Here is an 18371-nt window from a genome sequence, read left to right on the forward strand (position 1 = left end):
AGTTGAATTGAATATATTTCTAATTCTTGTTTCTCTTAGGAGCAGAATGAACCTTGGCACCTTGCACAGAGTATAAAGATGACAATTTAATTCACATTTCTGTTCCATTTTATAGTTTACAAAATGCTTTTTTGAAACACCTCTGGGGGGGGCAGAAGTACAAAAGAGGATCATCTGCCTCTTACAAATGAGAAAGTGAGGCTGGAGGAGGTTATGCTTCCATATTGCCTATGGTGAAACAGATTTTTAAAAATGGGAGAAACAGAATTTAACTCGGGTTTTCTGACTCCTGGTTTTGTGTAATACTAATATTTTGAGCATTACTGAAGTCTTGACAAAAATAAAACATTCATTAAATACTATGTGCACAATGAATAAGCTTTTATTAGACACTGTGTGTTAATGGGCTAAGCACTGGGGACATAATGCAAAAGTGAGACAACACCAAGCTACTTGCATGGAGTTTATATTCTAATGGTGACAACACACATGGAAGGATATTTTGGTCTGAGGGAAGAAAGAGGGAAAGGAAGGAAACAAACATTTATTTTGCTATTCAGTCATTTCAGTCCTATCTGACTCTTCATGACCCTATTTGGGATTTTCTTGGCAGAGATACTGGAATGGTTGGTCATTTCCTTTTCTAAGTTTATAGTTGAGGAAACAGAGGCAAACAGGGTGAAGTGACTTGTGTAGGGTCACCTAGCTAGTGTGCCATTTCCTTCTCCAGCTTATTTTACAGATGAGGAAACTGAAGCAAATACACAGCGAGGAAGTATCTAAGGTTAAAATTGGATTCCGGTTTTCCCGATTCTATGTGCAATGCTCTGTGCACTACAGTATGATCTCGCTGCCCAGGGAGGGTGGGTGAATGAAAAAGCATTTATTAAGCATGTTTCAAGTGAGAAGTGGGGTTCCTAAGAACCTCCAATGGAAATAGCCTCTTCCTTCAAAGCTCTTATATTCTAACAGGGGGAGAACTGTGGAATTGTGATCAGGGAAGAGTTTTATTTTGGTTTGGAGAATTATTGGGGTTGGTGAGGGGAGCTCTGGTGGGACAGACTGGACACTCTCTCACATGCAGATCATGGTCACTATCTTGACCAGAAGCCTCCTAGCATTGACTTTATTCGTTCCTAAAGCACAAGATGAAAATACGGGACTCAAGTTAGCCAGGGAGAAAGAATATAGTTTCAGGGCAGGCATGGTGTGGCTTCTCCAAGATACAGTCTCTCGGCCAGTTTTTGGAAGGTTGAACAGCAGCAGGAGCAGAGGGGTAAGGTAGGACCTGCCTGGGGTAAAGCCTTAGCAATAAAATAAAGAGAGAAGATTTGATTCCTCTTTAAAAAAAAACAACAGCATCAAAAAATCTGTGGAGGGATCCCAATAGTATATTTTGACCCTCACAATATAGGCCAGTCATAATGTAGTTACTAGGGATGTGGATGACTTTGGGTTACCTCTCCCTCAGTCCAGTCAGGCAGATAGATGCCACCTGCTCTGACTCCTAGTTCTCGGTATTGAGTCCTAGAGTTTGAAATGAGCAAATCCTTTGGGTAGTCCCAAGAGAGGTAGGAAGAGATGCTCTGGTGTAATTGACCATAGCCTAACAAGGGAATGCTCTATAGGATGGATGTACTTGGCCTCAGACACTTCCTAGCTATGTGATCCTGGACAAGTCACTTAACCCTCATGGCCTAATCCTAACTGCTTTTACACAATATTGATTCTAAAACAGAAGGTAAGGGATTTTTTTAAAAAAAGAAACAAAAACAGATAAGAATTGAAAATCTCTAGTTGCTAAAAATTGTCTCAGGAAAGATTAAGGACTTTTGGGTGCCTGAAGACTCCTTCAGGTCCTAAGACCTCAGCCTATAAAGTCTTCTAACTTCTCATTTTTTAAAACTGTCATAGATATTTAAGATTGCCTTTCTAAAGAGCCCCTTTTCCTGGCCTCTCTTCTCTTGACCTGGGCCTATTTCTTCTTCCTCTTCTCTATCATCATTCCTCTCAACCACCTGTCCTGTAGATCAGTATCCAATAAAGCAATAAATAAAAAATTTTAATGGATAGTGACTTAATGTACTACTCTTTTGGAAGAAATTAGCATTTTTCTCAATGCAAAAAGTAATCTCCAATGGTAAAATTTTGGTAAGATTTGGTTTAAAAAATTTGTAAATTATCAATAGTAAAAAAAAATTACATTCAGCAGCAGTCTGCTGTGGAAGACACAGCTTTGTTCCTATTCTACTTATTTTCAAGGTGCTATTCTCAGCACTATTGGAAACCTCTCATATAGGCAGTTGCCTACTCTGCATATTCCTAATTTAGGTTTCCTTATTAATTTAACTTTTGGAGATTGATACTCCCCATAAATCCTAGTTTTCCATTTCCCTAGCAAGGGTTCCAAGAGTATTTCCTATAACCCCAGGGGAATTCATCTGAATTAAACCAAATATCCTGTTATAATTTCCTTATGCCAGACAAAAGACAAAAGAATATTACTTGATTTAAATGTACTGACCAAATTTTGTCTGCCTGACATTTGGATTAAACAAGTATTTTTAAGACAACCACCGCTTACTATGTGCTGGATAAAAACACATAAAACAAAAGAAGATAACAACAAAATAGTCCCATCTACTCAAAGGCCTGTCAGCATATAAACAAATAGGTAAATATAAAATAATTTGTGCGTGAGGAGGAGAGCTTAAAACAATTGGTGATAGAATTCAAGGGAGACCTAGTAGTTGAAGTATTTGAGCTGAAACTCAAAAGGAGCTAGGTGTTCCATTATACAGAGGTGAAGGTACAATGTCAAATGCTGAACAGGGGGAAAGTAAATCAGTAGTTCTTCATTGGGCAGCTCTTAAAAGGATGAAAGTGCTCATATATTACACCTTTCTGAAGGAAACAAATATGACTAAGAACATTTCATTTTAGGGAACTAGTTAATATCTTATAACACTCTAGCAGTTGAAACATTTTCCATATTTTATTTCATTTGAGCCTCAAAATCCATTGAAGTATATTATATCTCCAATTTACAAATGAGAAAACTGAGGTTTAGACAATTAGGGAGCACAGAAATGAGAGGATGTTGTGTGCTAAAGTAGGGAGAAGCTAGTCAGCCTAGATCAAAATAGAAGTCTTCATTGGGCAGCTCTTAGAATACTTCTAATTCACAACTTTACAAAGGAAAAATATTATTAAATCCAAACAGGTGTTAATAATAAGACATAGGTTTTTAGTAGGGCTCTTTGTGCCTATTTTTCAACAATGAATGCACAATTCAGAGGCTTTATATTTGCTTAAATGATCTATAGAATGTACTTGCTGAGAATGTTTAGTATTGTATTAGATATTTTAAGGGATTCAGAAGAAGTCAAGGACATAGTCTCTGCCTATAAGGAGCTCACACTAATATGGAAGATAAGACAAATGAGTATTACACAATATTAAGTTGTGTAATATGAACTGAATGTGCTATAGAAATTCAAAGAAAGGAAAAATGAATAGGGATAGGATATTCAGGATCCAAAAAGATATTATTTTTAATGGAGTATTAGTTGTCTTTGTATCATGTGCGCACACTCTGAATAATCTGCCTGGGAAAAAGTCTAAATATTCCAAAGGGGAAAATTAAAAATAAAAAATTTCTTTAGGTTTTCATTATTGTAGGCAATTATGTTCACATTATGTACAAGGAGAATTTGGGAGGAGCAAAAAAAACTTTGGGGGAAATTCAACAATGGCATAGCAGAGCTTTTAATGTGAGAAAACTGACATCATGTGCATTTTTGCTGTGAAATTTGAATGAAAAATTTGAGGCAAAGTTTATCAGTAGGCAGAAAATAAGAGAAGGCAGTGTGAAGTAGGCTTTTGCAGAATCAGCTTTCCTTACCATGTTGTGCAAGGTCATCAAGAAAAACACCTACTCTTCTTTGGAACCAATTTCATAACTTTTCCATTTGCAATGGTCTTTCCCTGATTTTTTAAGGTAAAACGATCCACCTGAAGGAAATCTTTAAAGGTCTCAAGACAGATGGTTCCTGCTGTCCTTAAATGGGCAAGGCATACTTGATCCAAGAGAATATTATTAATCCAGACTGTCCAAAAAGCCAACAACTAGATGATGCAACTCATGAAGGCTTTTGTGCATCAGGAAAGACAAGAGACAGACATGGGATGCAATAAAAAATCTCTAGTTGCTAAAAACTATCCAAGGAAAAATAAAGACTTCTTAGGTGCCTGGAGATTGTTCTAGGCCCAAAGACCTTGGCTTTGTAGATTCTTCCAGCTCCTCACTTTTTCATTCTATTATAGATCCTTCAGATTTCCTCTTTGAAGGTATGTTGCAGATGTGGGATACAAAGGCAAAAGATAAGAAAGAGAATCCATTCCACTCTTTCTTCTAGCTGTATAATGGCATTTTTAGCCACTTTTCTATTGTCTTCATCATTGCTGTTGACTTTCTATCTATTGAGTAAAAGGACTAGGGCTGCTTCCTTCAGCTAAGAAGGAGTTCATTAGGCTTTCCTATGCATTGTCTCCCTTAGTAATGATCATTAATACTTATATAGTGCTTTAGAGTTTAAAAAATTCCATTCATTCTGCAGCATCTCTGTGAGGTAAGTGCTATATTTTTTTGTTCAGTCATTTTAGTCATTTCTGATTCTTCATGAACCCATATGGGATTTTCTTGGAAAAGATTCTGGAGTGGTTTGTCATTTCCTTCTCCAGCTCAATTTACAGGTGAGGAAACTGAGGCAAACAGGGCTAAGTGGCTTGCTATTATTGTCTGAGGAAGAAGAATCTTCCTAACTCCAAGTCTGGTCCTCTATTCACTGTACCACTTTGTTGCCTCTCATTCCTATTCTATAGATGAGGAAACTGAGAGAAGTTACTAAATGATTTATCCAGAGCCCTATAACTAGTAAATGTCCATGGCAGAATTTGAATTCAGGTTTTTCTGCTTCCAAGTCCAGTGTAGTATCCATTATTGTTCCGTAGCTGCCAACAGAGTTATAGAGTTCTTCCTGAAAAACTCTTTGGCCTATCCAGTCACACTTTTCTAAGTATTCCCCAAGTTGTCTAAACCTCAGTTTTCTGATGTGTAAATTGGGGATATAATATACTTCTCTGGATTTTGAGGCTCAAATGAAATAAAATATGGAAAATGTTTCATCTGCTGGAGTGTCATAAGATATTAACTAGTTTCCTAAAGTTGCCAATACTATAAAAACAAATGAAAAGTAGACATGAAGACATTAGTTTCTAAGGAAGAAAGAAATCTGAGGGGAGGATTAGTCCACTGGTACATCTTTGATCACAGAAGCATTTTGAGTCCAACAAGAGTTTAAACTAAAGGGAGTGATGTCAGACAGCAGCACAGTCAAGGAAGGAGAAACTATTTCCTCTAAGCATCCATGAATACAGTCAAGTATACCTGTACATGGGGGCTTTCCGCCAGCCTGGAGGTTTGGGGAAAGGGACAGCCTTTCTACAAAAACAAAACAAATCGCAAAACCAACCCACATTCATGGCACCAGAGAAGAGCGAGGGATTGCAGAGGGATGTGTTGCTCAGATGCTTACCATGAACTGCTATTTATATATAAATATAAAGAATCTGAAAATGCCCTTTTCTGTTTTAAAGACAGCTCTCATGGATCTTGCTAGTTGGGAAAAGGTTCCTATGATTTAAGAAGCAAGTAATAGAAATACTTTAAACCCAGTGTTAAAGTAATTACTCTTGGGAGAGCATAATTTTTGTAACAATCAAAATAGTGAAGCTAACAACTAAAATTAAAGACTTAAGTTATCGAAGCTGGGCTTTATTTTTAAATATCTTAATTCATACTGTCAGGAAAGAGGTAATTTAGGATGTAATACTAGGTTACTCCCTTCTGAAAAATTAGAAATAGCACTAATGTTTATGAAGGATGCACATTCCTTTAATACTTTTAAATTAGTCATAATTATGAGATAATGTGTTTTGGATCAATGCCTCTAGAGTCAAGCAATAGCATAGTTGTCTTTTGCCTTTTGGAGGATTTATCCATAGCAGAGAGTACAATGGAGAGAGTTCCAGACCTAGGTAGAGTCAGGAAGACCTGAGTTCAAACCTGGCTTCCAACACGACTTTGTGACCCTAGGTAAGTGCTTACCCTATTTGACTCAGTTTCCTCATCTGTAAAATGAGCCATAGGAGAAAATGGAAAACTATTCCAGTATTTTTGAAAAAAACAAAACACCGTATATGAGGTCTCAAAGAGTTGGACATGACTTAAACAACTGAGCTGCAATAAGGGGATCTAGGTATATGTGGGTCAAGGGCACTCTGAACTTGGGTAGGACAAAATATATATATATATATATATATATTTGTATTTTCCCTGTGAACTGAAATTTAGCATTTCCTTCAATTATGAATGTGGGCAACAAACATTCTGAAAATGGTTCCATAGGCTTCACCAGACTGCCAGAGGAATTAATTTCCCAAAAAAAGGTTAAGAATCCCTCATCCTTAAGAAGAATTTGCATAAAACTTCTGATCAAATGTAGGTTCCATTTAAATTAATCTTATACAATATGAAGATTATAGAAAATCAGAATTTGTAGTAATTTAATATGTTCTTTGCCTCCATGCTCCAAAGTCAATCTATTAACAAACTATTTCCAAATTTCTTTGTAATTAGATTTATAGATTTCCTAGAAATAGTAAAAAAAGGATGCTTTAATATTAATTATTCACTAAAGCATACATGAGTACTACCCATGTAATTATTCAGTGCTACTCAGTTCTCATCACATAATTTGTGAAAGTTGTAGGATCCTATGTAAGGGAAAATAGAATTGTACTGTGTTCAGTTAAGCTTTCTATCACTAACTCTTAACTCATTAAATTTTCTTTCAAATTTTAGGACAGTTACCTTAGATACTTATAAATATGATGTTTTCCCTTGAATACAAGTGATGGATGGAAAGAAGTTGATTTTTCTCCCTCTTTGTATCTTGTGGATATTTATGGATTGTTTTAAATCAGGATTTTCATATATAACTAGCCATTGCTTACCTTTTGTCTTAGAATCAGTTCTGTGTATTGTTTCCAAGGCAGAAAAGCAAAAAGGGCTAGGCAATGGGGGATTGAATGACTTGTCCAGGGTCACACAGCTAGGAAGTGCCTGAGACTAGATTTGAACTCAAGACTTTCCATCTCTACACCTGGCTTTGAATCCACTGAGCCACCTAGATGACTTTGAAGACAGCTAAGACCGAAGTTCAAATCTTGCATCATTTACTAGCTTTGTCACCCTGAGCAAGTCATGTAAACCTCTCCCCAGGCAACTCTCTAAGAGCAATTTTAAACCTGTCTTGAAACATGGACCTCTTTGTTAGTCTGGTGAAATTTATGGACCCTTTCTAGGAATTCTGTTTTTAATTGAATAAAATACATAGGATTGCAAAGGAAACTATGTTTATTGAGATACAGTTATTAAAATATGTTAAAAATAGGTTCATAGAAAACTAGGTTAAAAAACCCAGCTATTGATTCTAAGACATAAGATCAGGGCTTTTTTTTTCTTTTTCTTTAAAGAAACCCTGTTATAAAAGACTACTTTTCTCTCTCTCTCTGTCTGTCTCTGTCTCTGTCTCTGTCTCTCTCCCTCTCCCTCTCCCTCTCCCTCTCTCCCCCCTCCCTCTTTCTCTCTTTCTCTCTCTCTCCCCCCCCTCTCTGCCTCTCTCTCTCCCTCTCCCTCCCTCCCTCTCTCTCTCTCCTCTCTCTCTCCCTCCCTCCCTCCCTCCCCCCCTCTCTTCCCCCCTCTCTATCTTTCTGATCTCTCTCTCCCTCTCTCCCTCCCTCCCTCCCTCTCTCTCTCTCTCTCTCTCTCTCTGTCTGTCTCTCCCTCTCTCTCTCCCCCTCCCTCCTTCTCTCTCTCTCTCTTCCCTCTCTCCCTCCCTCCATCTCTCTCCCTCCCTCCCTCCCTTTCTCTCTCTCCCTCTCTCTCTCCCCCTCCCTCCTTCTCTCTCTCTCTCCCTCTCTTCCCTCTCTCCCTTCCTCCATCTCTCTCCCTCCCTCCCTTTCTCTCTCTCCCTCTCTCTCTCTCCCCTTCCCTCCTTCTCTCTCTCTCTCTCTCTCTCTCTCTCTCTCTCTCTCTCTCTCTCTCTCTCTCTCTCTCTCTCTCTCTCTCTCTCTCTCTCTCTCTCTCTCTCTCTCTCCCCCTCCGTCCCTCCCTCCCTCCCTCTCTCTCTTTCTCTCTCTCTCCCTCTCTCTCCCTCTCTCCCCTTCCCCCCTCTCTATCTCTATCTTTCTGATCTCTCTGTCTCTCTCTCTCTGTCCCCCCCCCCCTTCCTCCATCTCTTCTTCCCACTAGAGATAATCCCCAATTCACCTAAGAGGGAGATGAACATCTACTCTGTGCCTTATGTTGTAATGACACAATATTTTTAGGATTTAAATTGGAGAAAAGGCAAGGACTACTGGGGTCAGGGTCAGAGATAACTCTCAGAACTGAGTGGGAGGATCAGAGTGGCATAGAGAATCCATTTAATTAGTTGTACTTTTAGTGTAATTTTAATGCTGCAAAAAGAAAAATATGCATTTGACTTTGAACTCTAAATGAGGAAATATGCATATCATAGCATTTACAATAACAAAAGCCAGGTCTCCTGCTTAAAAGCCAGTTTTCTATCCACTAGGTAGATTATTGCTGAGAAAACTGAGGCTCAGTAACTTATTTGTGGTTCTCCAACTAGAGTCTGAGATAGAATCCTGACTCCCAAGTATACCCATCTAGCTACTGTGCCACCCTAGCACCCCATAAATGATAAGTGCTTGGGTTGGCAACTTTGACTTAATATTGTCTGTGTGTGTTTAATGTATGTATTAAATAGAGTGGTCGATGGACTATAGTATTAGAAATTTGCTCTAAGAAGATCTATTTTGACTTCACTTGTTACTTTTAGCAACAAGGAACCCCCCCCCCCAAAGAAAAAGTGTACTTAAAAAATATTTGTTTGGTCTATTTTCCTCCCTTTTCTTTCTTAATAGTGCAATGGGAGTCTTAGGCCACATAGGAAAGAAAAATACTTTTAGAATTCCTTCTCCCAGCTGTGCTTCTGGATACCAATGCAGCAAATCTCTGAACGCAACAAGCTCCTGTCTTTTGAAGGTATCCTCTAGTTCCTCATGCCTTTATAAACTTAGAAGTATCGGTCAAGGACAGCCTCTTTAAATTGTGTGCCTCCTCGGACCACCTTTCCTCTTGACTGACCGTTTGTGACCCGAAGCTTTTTACCTTCAAATAGTATTTTCTTTTTCAATCAGGACATAAGCTCCACATCTATTATAAAACAGCCCGATGAGTAATCTCTGCATTTATAATGTTCTAACCTGTGACCCACTGAAGATTTTGATTCTTTTGTAGTCATAACCCTTTTAGCTACATTGCAGCCTATTTTTGAAACGGTATTTACTTCTCTAAGGTCAGAATTTACATTAAACTTTAGGAAACCATCACTGGAATTTCTCAGAAAGCAAAGAGCTCTAGCTGCCACTGGGAGCAGTCATTGAATAAGCAAATTCAGATGAAGGTCAGTGTATCTTCTGTCTATGTCTTGTAGGTGTGATTTTTTTCCCATCTTTACCACTAGAATGGGAGCTCCTTTAGGGCAGAGACTGTATGGGAAGCCTTTGTATCTTCAGTGCATAGTAAAGCTCTGAACAAATGTTTATCGATGGACTGTGAGACCAAACTGGAAAGAATGCAGCACACAGCCACAGATGGGAATTTCCATCCCATCATCAGTCCGCTAGGCAGGTTAGTGAACAAGGAGTTTTCCCGTTGTTTTTTGGACTGTTCTCTCTTCTGTCTATCCTACCCAATCAGCCAGTTAATCAAGAATTATTTCATCAGTCCCTACGGTGTGCCGGGCACACTGCGGAGGGGGCCAGGCTACAAAAACTAAAGCATGACTGCCCTTGTCCCTAGTCTCCGAGGAGGTGACCTTCAGGCGTGGGATACAAGATGATACACAGAATGCATTTAAAATTTATTTTGGGGAGGATGTGTTTCTATAAATGAGAGAATTAGGAAATGCCTGCTTAAAGAGCCAGCATAGAAGCTGAGGGAATTCGAGATTCCAAGAGAACATTTAAGCCTAGATGAGAGTATGGACTAAGGCAACGCCAAAGAAAATCTAATGTCATTTATGGGGAAAAGCAAATAAGCCAATTTCCCTGGAGCCTAGAGTATGGGAGCAAGAGAAATGGGTAAATGTTATAAAAAGCCAGCAGGAGCCCAATTGGGAAGGGCTTTAAATATCAAACAGCGGCGCTGGCGTGTCCTCCTAGGGGTGATGGGAATCGTTTCCCTGTAATCTTTAACCTCGTTTGGTCTGTTGTTTATCACAGGTTGCTTAGGCAGATATTGTCACCAGGGTTAATCTAAGGACTGACCTGCTAGACCAATAAACCAAGGAAATGCCCCCTAATGTGATTTTATTATAACAGTAGCAAAGCCTTTGACAGCACCTTACACAGGGGACGGGACCCAGGGGTGGGACCTCATCAGGAAGAGCACATTGTGCCAGGTTGGAAGGGATTCAATGTCTAGACCCAGAGAACAGCCATTCATAGCTCTGAACCACGCTGTGTGGACATTGCTAGTGGAGTGTTGCAGGGAGCTGTTCTCAACCTGATTCTGTGTTCCATTTTTTGTTTTTGTATCATTGACTTGGAGAGAGGTAAAAAAGGGATATTCATCAAAGCTGCAGATGGCACAAACTTGGCAGGGACAGTGAACATATTGGAGGAAATGATCAGGATTCTACCCCTGCTACTACTACTACAATGATGACAATAAAAACAATGCTTAGGACTACTACTACTACTTCTACCACCACCACCACTGTTACTACCACCACCATTATTACCACCACCATCATTACTACCAACACCACTATTACTACCACCACCATTTCTACCAACAGCACTATTGCTATTACCCCCATTACTACTAGCACTGTTACTACACCACCACCACCACCATTACTACTACCACTACCACCACCATTACTACCACTGTCACTATTACTACCACCACCATTTCTACCAACAGCAATAATACTATGACTATCATTATTTCTACCACTACCACTATTACTACCACCACTGTCATTACTATCACCACCACACTCTCATCTAGGCTTAAATGTTCTCTTGGCATCTCTAATTCCCCTCAGCTTTCATGCCGGCTCTTTAAGCAGGCATTTCCCAATTCTCACATTTATAATATAGAATATAAAAGACTCCAGGATAGTCATTTTTATTATGTTAGCTTGTCCTGTCCATGAGAAATTAATGTTTTTTTCAATTGTTTAGATCTAGTTTTAATTGCGTGGAAAGTGTTTTGTAGTTGTGTTCGTATAATCCCTGTGTTTGTCTTGGCAGATAGATTCCTAAGTATTTTATATTGTCTAGGGTTGTTTTAAATGGAATTTCTCTTTATAACTCCTGCTGCCTGGATGTGTTGGAAATATATAGAAATGCTGATGATTTATGTGGGTTTATTTTGTATTCTGCAACTTTGCTAAAGTTGTTGATTATTTCCACTAGCTTTTTGGTGGATTCTCTAGGATTCTTTAAGTAGACCATCATATCATTCACAAAGAGTGATAGCTTGGTCTCCTCATTGCCTGTTTTAATACCTTCAATTTCTTTTTCTTCTCTAATTGCTACAGCTAGTGTTTCTAGTACAATGTTAAATAATAGAGGTGATAATGGGCATCCTTGTTTCACTCCTGATCTTATTGGAAATGTTTCTAATTTATCCCCATTGCAGATTATGCTTGCTGATGGTTTTAGATACATACTGTTCATTATTTTTAGGAAAGGCCCTTTTATTCCTATGCTTTCTAGTGTTTTTGATAGGAATGGGTGTTGTATTTTGTCAAAGGCTTTTTCTGCATCTATTGAGATAATCGTGATTTCTGTTGGTTTATTTGTTGATATGGTAAATTATGTGAATGGTTTTCCTAATATTGAGCCATCCTTGCATTCCTAGTGTAAATCCCACCTGATCATAATGAATAACCCATGTGATCACTTGCTGGAGTCTTTTGCTAGTATTCTATTTGAGCTTTTTGCATCTGTGTTCATTAGGGAGATTGGTCTGTAGTTTTCTTTCTCTGTTTTTGACCTACCTGGCTTTGGAATCAGTACCATATTTGTGTCATAAAAGGAATTTGGTAGAACTCCCTTTTTGCTTATTATGTCAAATAGCTTGTATGTTATTGGAATTAGTTGTTCTTTGAATGTTTGATAGAATTCACTTGTGAATGAATCTGGTCCTGGGGATTTTTTCTTAGGGAGTTCTTTGATGGCTTATTCAATTTCTTTTTCTGATATGGGGATACTTAAGTATTCTATTTCTTCTGTTAATCTAGGCAATTTATGCTTTTGTAAGTATTCATCCATATCACCTAGATTGTCATATTTATTGCCATATAATTGGGCAAAATAATTTTAATGAGTGCCTTAGTTTCCTCATTAAAGGTGAGGTCTCCCTTTTCTGATACTGTTAATTTGGTTTTCTTCTTTATTTTTTTAATTAGATTGACCAGTACTTTGTCTATTTTATTTGTTTTTTTTTTAAGTACCAGCTTCTAGTCTTATTTATTAATTCAATAGTCCTTTTACTTTCAACTTGATTAGTTTCTACTTTAATTTTTAGGATCTCTAATTTAGTTTTCATCTGGGGATTTTTATTTTGTTTGCTTTCTAGTTTTTTTTAATTTGCATGCCTAATTAATCAATCTTTTCCCTCCCTATAACATTGTGATGGCAAACCTATGACATGTGTGCCAGCCCTGGCACATGTAGCTATTTTCTATGACACACAAAGTATGGGGCCACATGCTGAGAAGGAAGTTTTTTCTCGAAGTGACAAACCACCTGAGTTATGCTCAGTTTTTTGGTGAATTTTGACACACCAAGCTCAAAAGGTTACCCATCACTGCTACAATATATGCACTCAAGGATATAAATTTCCCCCTGAGTACTGCTTTGTCTGCATCCCATAGATTTTGAAAGGATGTCTCATCATTGTCATTTTCTTAAATGAAATTATTAATTATTTCTATGATTTGTTCTTTAACAAATTTTGGAGAATCACATTATTTAATTTCCAATTAATTTTTGGTTTGCCTCTCCATGTACCCTTAGCAATTATTATTTTTATTGCATTATGATCTGAAAAGGTTGCACTTATTATTTCTTCTCTTTTGCACTTGTTTGCCATGTTTCTATGCCCTAGTACCTGGTCAGTCTTTGTAAATGTACCATGTGCTGCTGAAAAGGTGTATTCCTTTTTGTCCCTATTTATTTTTCTCCACATATTTATTAACTCTGATTTTCCTAAGATTTCATTCACATCTCTTACCTCTTTCTCATTTATTTTTTGGTTTGACTTATCTAGATATGATAGAGGAAAGTTCAGGTCTCCCACTTGTATAGTTTTATTATCTATTTACTCCTTCAACTCCACTAGTTTCTCCTTTAGAAATTTGGATGCTATACAAGTTGGTGCATACATGTTGAATACTGATATTTCCTCATTGTCTATACTGTTTTTTATCAGGATGTAGTTACCTTCCCTATCTCTTTTAAACAGATCTATTTTTACTTTGGCTTTGTCAGATATCATGATTGCAACTCCTGCCTTCTTTTTCTCAGTTGAAGCCCAATAGATTTTGCTCCAGCCTTTAACCTTTACCCTCTGTGTGTCTACCTGCCTCATATGTTTCTTGTAGACAACATATGGTAGAATTTGGGTTTCTAATCCACTCTGCTATTTGCTTTTGTTTTAATGAGTGAGTTCATCCCATTCACATTCAGAGTTATGATTACCACTTGTGTATTCCCCCACATTTTGATAGCTTTTCCTAGATTTGGCCTTTCTTCTTTTGCTATTTCCTTTTAAATCAGTGGTTTGCTTTTAATCAGTCTTCCTAATTCCCACCCTTATTTTACTTCCCTTTCTGCCCCCTCCCTTTTCATTACATTATTATTTTTAAGGTCTATTAAATTCCCTCCCCCCTCTCATTTCCTCCCTTTTTGTACTCCCTGCCCTACTTCCCCCTTTGGTTTTTCCCTTCTCACTTTCCCTGTAGGGTAAGATAGAATTTGATACCCTAGTGGATACATCTGCTCTTTCCTCTCAGAACTGATTTCACCGAGAGTAAGGTTTTGAGTATTACCTATTAACACTTCCTTCCTCTCCTTCTTATAATTGTATTCATCTCTTCCCCTTCCCAGGCACCTCTTTGTATGGTACAGATTATCCTATTTATCTTCTTCCTTCAAGTTTCTCTTGGTGCCATCTTCTTTTTTTTGCATCTCATCTCAGACCACTTATTACCCCAACCTATATCTATGAATGATTCTTCTAATTACTATAATAGTGAATATAATTTTTGAGAGTTACAAATAATGTTTTTTCACATAGGTATATAAACAATTTGATCTTATTGAAGCCTTTAAAGAAGGAAATTAAAAAAAAAATTTCTTTCCCCTCTCTTATTTAACTTTTCATGTTTCTCTTGATTTTTGTGTTTGGATATCAAACTTTCCACTTAGCTCTGGTCTTTTTTTTTTACAAATACTTGGAAATCTATTTTGTTGAATGCCCATACTTTCCCCTGGGAGTATATAGTCAGTTTTGATGGGTAGGTAATCCTTGGTTGAAGACCCAATTCTCTTGCCTTTCTGAATATCATATTCTAAAGCCTTGTGGTCCTTTAGTGTAGAAGCTGCCATATCTGGTGTAATCCTGCTTGGTACTCCTAGATATCTGAATTGTCTCTTTCTGGCTTCTTATAAAATTTTTTCCTTAGCTTGGAAGCTCTTGAATTTGGCAATTACATTCCTGGGGGTTGTCTTTTTGAGTATTTAGTATAGAGGGTGATCTATTGACTCTTTCAATGTCTATTTTTCCCTCTTGTTCAAGAACATCAGGGCAGTTTTCTTGGATATTTTCTTGTAGTATGATGTTAATATTTCTGTTTATTTCTGGGTTTTCAGGTAAACCAATGATTCTCAAATTGTCTCTTCTAGACCAATTTTTGTGGTCAGCCATTCTTTTAGTGAGATATTTCATATTTCTTTCTATTTTGTCAGTCTTTTGATTTTGCTTTATTAATTCTTGCTGTTTTGCAAGATAATTGGCTTCTGATTGCCCAATTCTGGTCTTTTAAAAGACTGGTTTTCTGCTATAATCTTTTGATTTTTCCTTGTTGGTTTGGTCTGTCCTGCTTTTCATGGCTTCCAGCTGTTTAATTTTGGTCTCCAATTTATTTGTCATTTCATTTAATTTCTGGGCTTCTTTCTCCATTTGGGAGTTTCTGTCTTTTAAACTGTTATTTTCTTTTTGAGCTATTTCCCACTTTTCTTGCCAAAACACTTTCATCTTTCTCATAATCTCAGATTTAAATTCTTTAAGAGCTTGTGGCCAATTTTCATTTTTTGGAAGGTTTGGATGTGTTTACTTGTTTGTTGGCTTCTGCTGTTTCCTTTGAATTTTTTCACCATAAAAAATTATCCAGGGTCAGCACCTTTCTTTTATTCTTGATGAATGGATGTTGTATTTCCTGAGCCATCACTATGCTGTTTTTTCCTTCCCTTTCCTGTCAGAAGTCTGAGTGAGGAGGGCAGGCGCTCTGTGTATGGAGCTAAGGTAAGCAGTTTTTGCCTGAGGCTACCTCTCAAGTCTCCCCAGCTTCTACTGTTTGCCTCCCTTCTCTGTGCTATCTCTGCACCCAATGTCTGCAGTCTTCAGCCTCCTGAGGTTTCAAGTCTAGCTACTCTCAGAGGTAAATCCCTGATGATCTTATTCAGCTACCATGGACCTAGATTTGACCCTCACTCTCTCACTCTGATTCTCATGTGCTGGCTCTGACTTTGACTTCGTAGGTGGAGTGGGGGAGGGTTAATTAGCTCGTGTTTTGGTGGGAGCTATTTTACCCCTTATAGTGTGGAAATGCCCAAATCCCATGTACCTTCAATGCTGCACCCTACTATGGAGTCCCTTCATCCATCTGAATTTGTTTTTGTTTGGTTTTTTTTTTTTTTGGCATTTTAAGGTAATCTATATTGGTCAGTGGTGAAGAGAGGAAGAGTCCTGCTTCTATGCAGCAGGCATCTTAACCTAGAAGTTGCCTCTTCAGATTCTTGAAGACAATCATCACATCCTTCTGAGTCTTATCTCCTCCAAATGAGGCATCTCCAGAGTTCCTCCAGCCAGTCCTTAGAAACTCAAAGCCTTCCACTCTTGTGCTATCATTGTCTGGAGGCTCTGGAGAGCCAGCCCATCCTTTCCAAAATGTGGCACAGAACAAGGTGCTCTTATAGGGCAGAGTACAGGGGGACCATGGCTCCGAACTGCCCCTACTCTCCCTCCTAACCCTACCATGACTACTACTACTATTTCTACCCCAACCATTACTACTACGACTACGACTATGACTACTACTACTACGACTACTACTACTACGACGACTACTACTACTACTACTACTACTACTACTACTACTACTACTCCCACTACTTCCACTCCTACCATAACTACTACTCCCACTCCCACCCCTACCATGACTACTACTACTACTCCCAACCTTACCATTAGTACTACAATTTCTACCCCAACCATTACTACTACTACTCCTATCTCCACCTCTACCATGACTACTACTTCTTCCACCCCTACCATCATTATTACTACCACTCCTAACCCTACCAATTCTACTACTATCACTCCCAACCCTACCATTACTACCACTACTATTGCTACTACTACTACTTCTACCCCTACCATTACTACCACTAATAACTCCCAACCCTACCATTACTACTACTACCACCACCACTACTTCCACTCCTACCATAACTACTACTCCCACTCCCACCCCTACCATGACTACTACTACCACTCCCAACCTTACCATTAGTACTATAATTTCTACCCTAACCATTACTACTACTCCTCCTATCTCCACCATTTTACATTTTATAAAGGTTTGTTTAAGTGACTTGCTGAGGGTTTACATATCCAGTAAATTTCAGAGGTCAGATTTGAACTTAGGTCTCCAAATACATAACTTACTCTCCACCCACTGCACTATGCCACACTGCAGATGAATATTAATAGGGTCTAATGCCTTATTAAGTCTTTTGGTTGCTATTTCGCATTATTGACTCTTTGACTCACCATCCACTTAAACTGCAGAGTCTTTTTTAGGGTGACTTCTTTATCTGATGTGCAATATTTCTCTTATCTTTTCTTGTAAAACTGATCTATATTTGTCCCCACTAAGTTTCATCCGATTAGGTTGGGCCCAGTGTTTTAGGCTATTGATATGGAGAGGGAGGTCAGCTGGAGATTGTGTTTCTGTTATACAATGTTAACCTAACTTTAGGTTTCCTACAAATTTAATAAGCAGTTGTTGGTAGGTTCCTTTATCCAAGCCATTGATAAAAACATTTAAATAACATAGGTCAGGGCAGATATTTGGCACAGTGGATAGAAAGACAGACCTGGAATTGGGAGGACCTAGGTTCAAATCTGGCCTTGGGTACTTCCTAATTGTGTGACCATGGGCAAATCACATAACTCCATTTGCCTAGCCCTTTCCCATCTTCTGCCCTAGAGTCGTTACTAAGAGAGAAAGTAAGGCTTAAAAAATAACATAGAATCTGGTATAAATCCATAGGATACACTACTAGAGGTTTCCTTTAAGGTTGAGTTACTCATTGGCTCAGGCACCAATTGGGATGGTTCATCCCTAGAGGATCAATCAGTCCTTCCTTGTTGGTGAGACTCTTGTCCAAAATATTAGTACCTGTTGTTAGTTACTGAGGACTCCAGTAGATCTCCTGATTTTTTAAACAACCTCATTACTGTGCCTCCCAAGGTGGCTTAGAATTTATTTCCTGACTTTTACCATTTCCTTTCAGTCCTGGAGGACTTTCTAGTGTGAAAACTATTCATGTTTCTAAATACATTGATCTTTATCAAGTGCTCTCCATCCTATACTTCCTCACATTTGTATATCTTCTTAATATACAATGCTATTGTCCCCCTCCAAAATTCCTTACTTCCTCCCTTTTTTCCTCCCTTCCTCCCTCCTTCACTTTCTCCCTCCTTACTTTCCTTCTTTCCTTCCTTCCTCCCTCCCTCTTTTCCTTCCTTCCTTTATTTCTTCATATGAGTCTTTTGAGACATTTTTGAGACCTTTTATTCTTTGGTTTCTCTTTAAAAGCAAGTTTTTCTACCACATAATATCAAAAGGAAATTTGAACCAGCGATAGCTATT

At 38.2% G+C, this 18371-nt stretch overlaps 1 protein-coding gene across 8 annotated transcripts in view; it reads left to right on the forward strand.

Annotated features, from left to right (window-relative positions):
- Positions 1 to 18371, forward strand: part of AKAP7 (A-kinase anchoring protein 7) — a 218735-nt gene that overhangs the window by 156431 nt on the left and 43933 nt on the right. The window lies entirely within an intron of this gene.

Source organism: Monodelphis domestica, chromosome 2 (assembly GCF_027887165.1).
Source record: "Monodelphis domestica isolate mMonDom1 chromosome 2, mMonDom1.pri, whole genome shotgun sequence".
Classification (NCBI taxonomy): Eukaryota; Metazoa; Chordata; class Mammalia; order Didelphimorphia; family Didelphidae; genus Monodelphis; species Monodelphis domestica.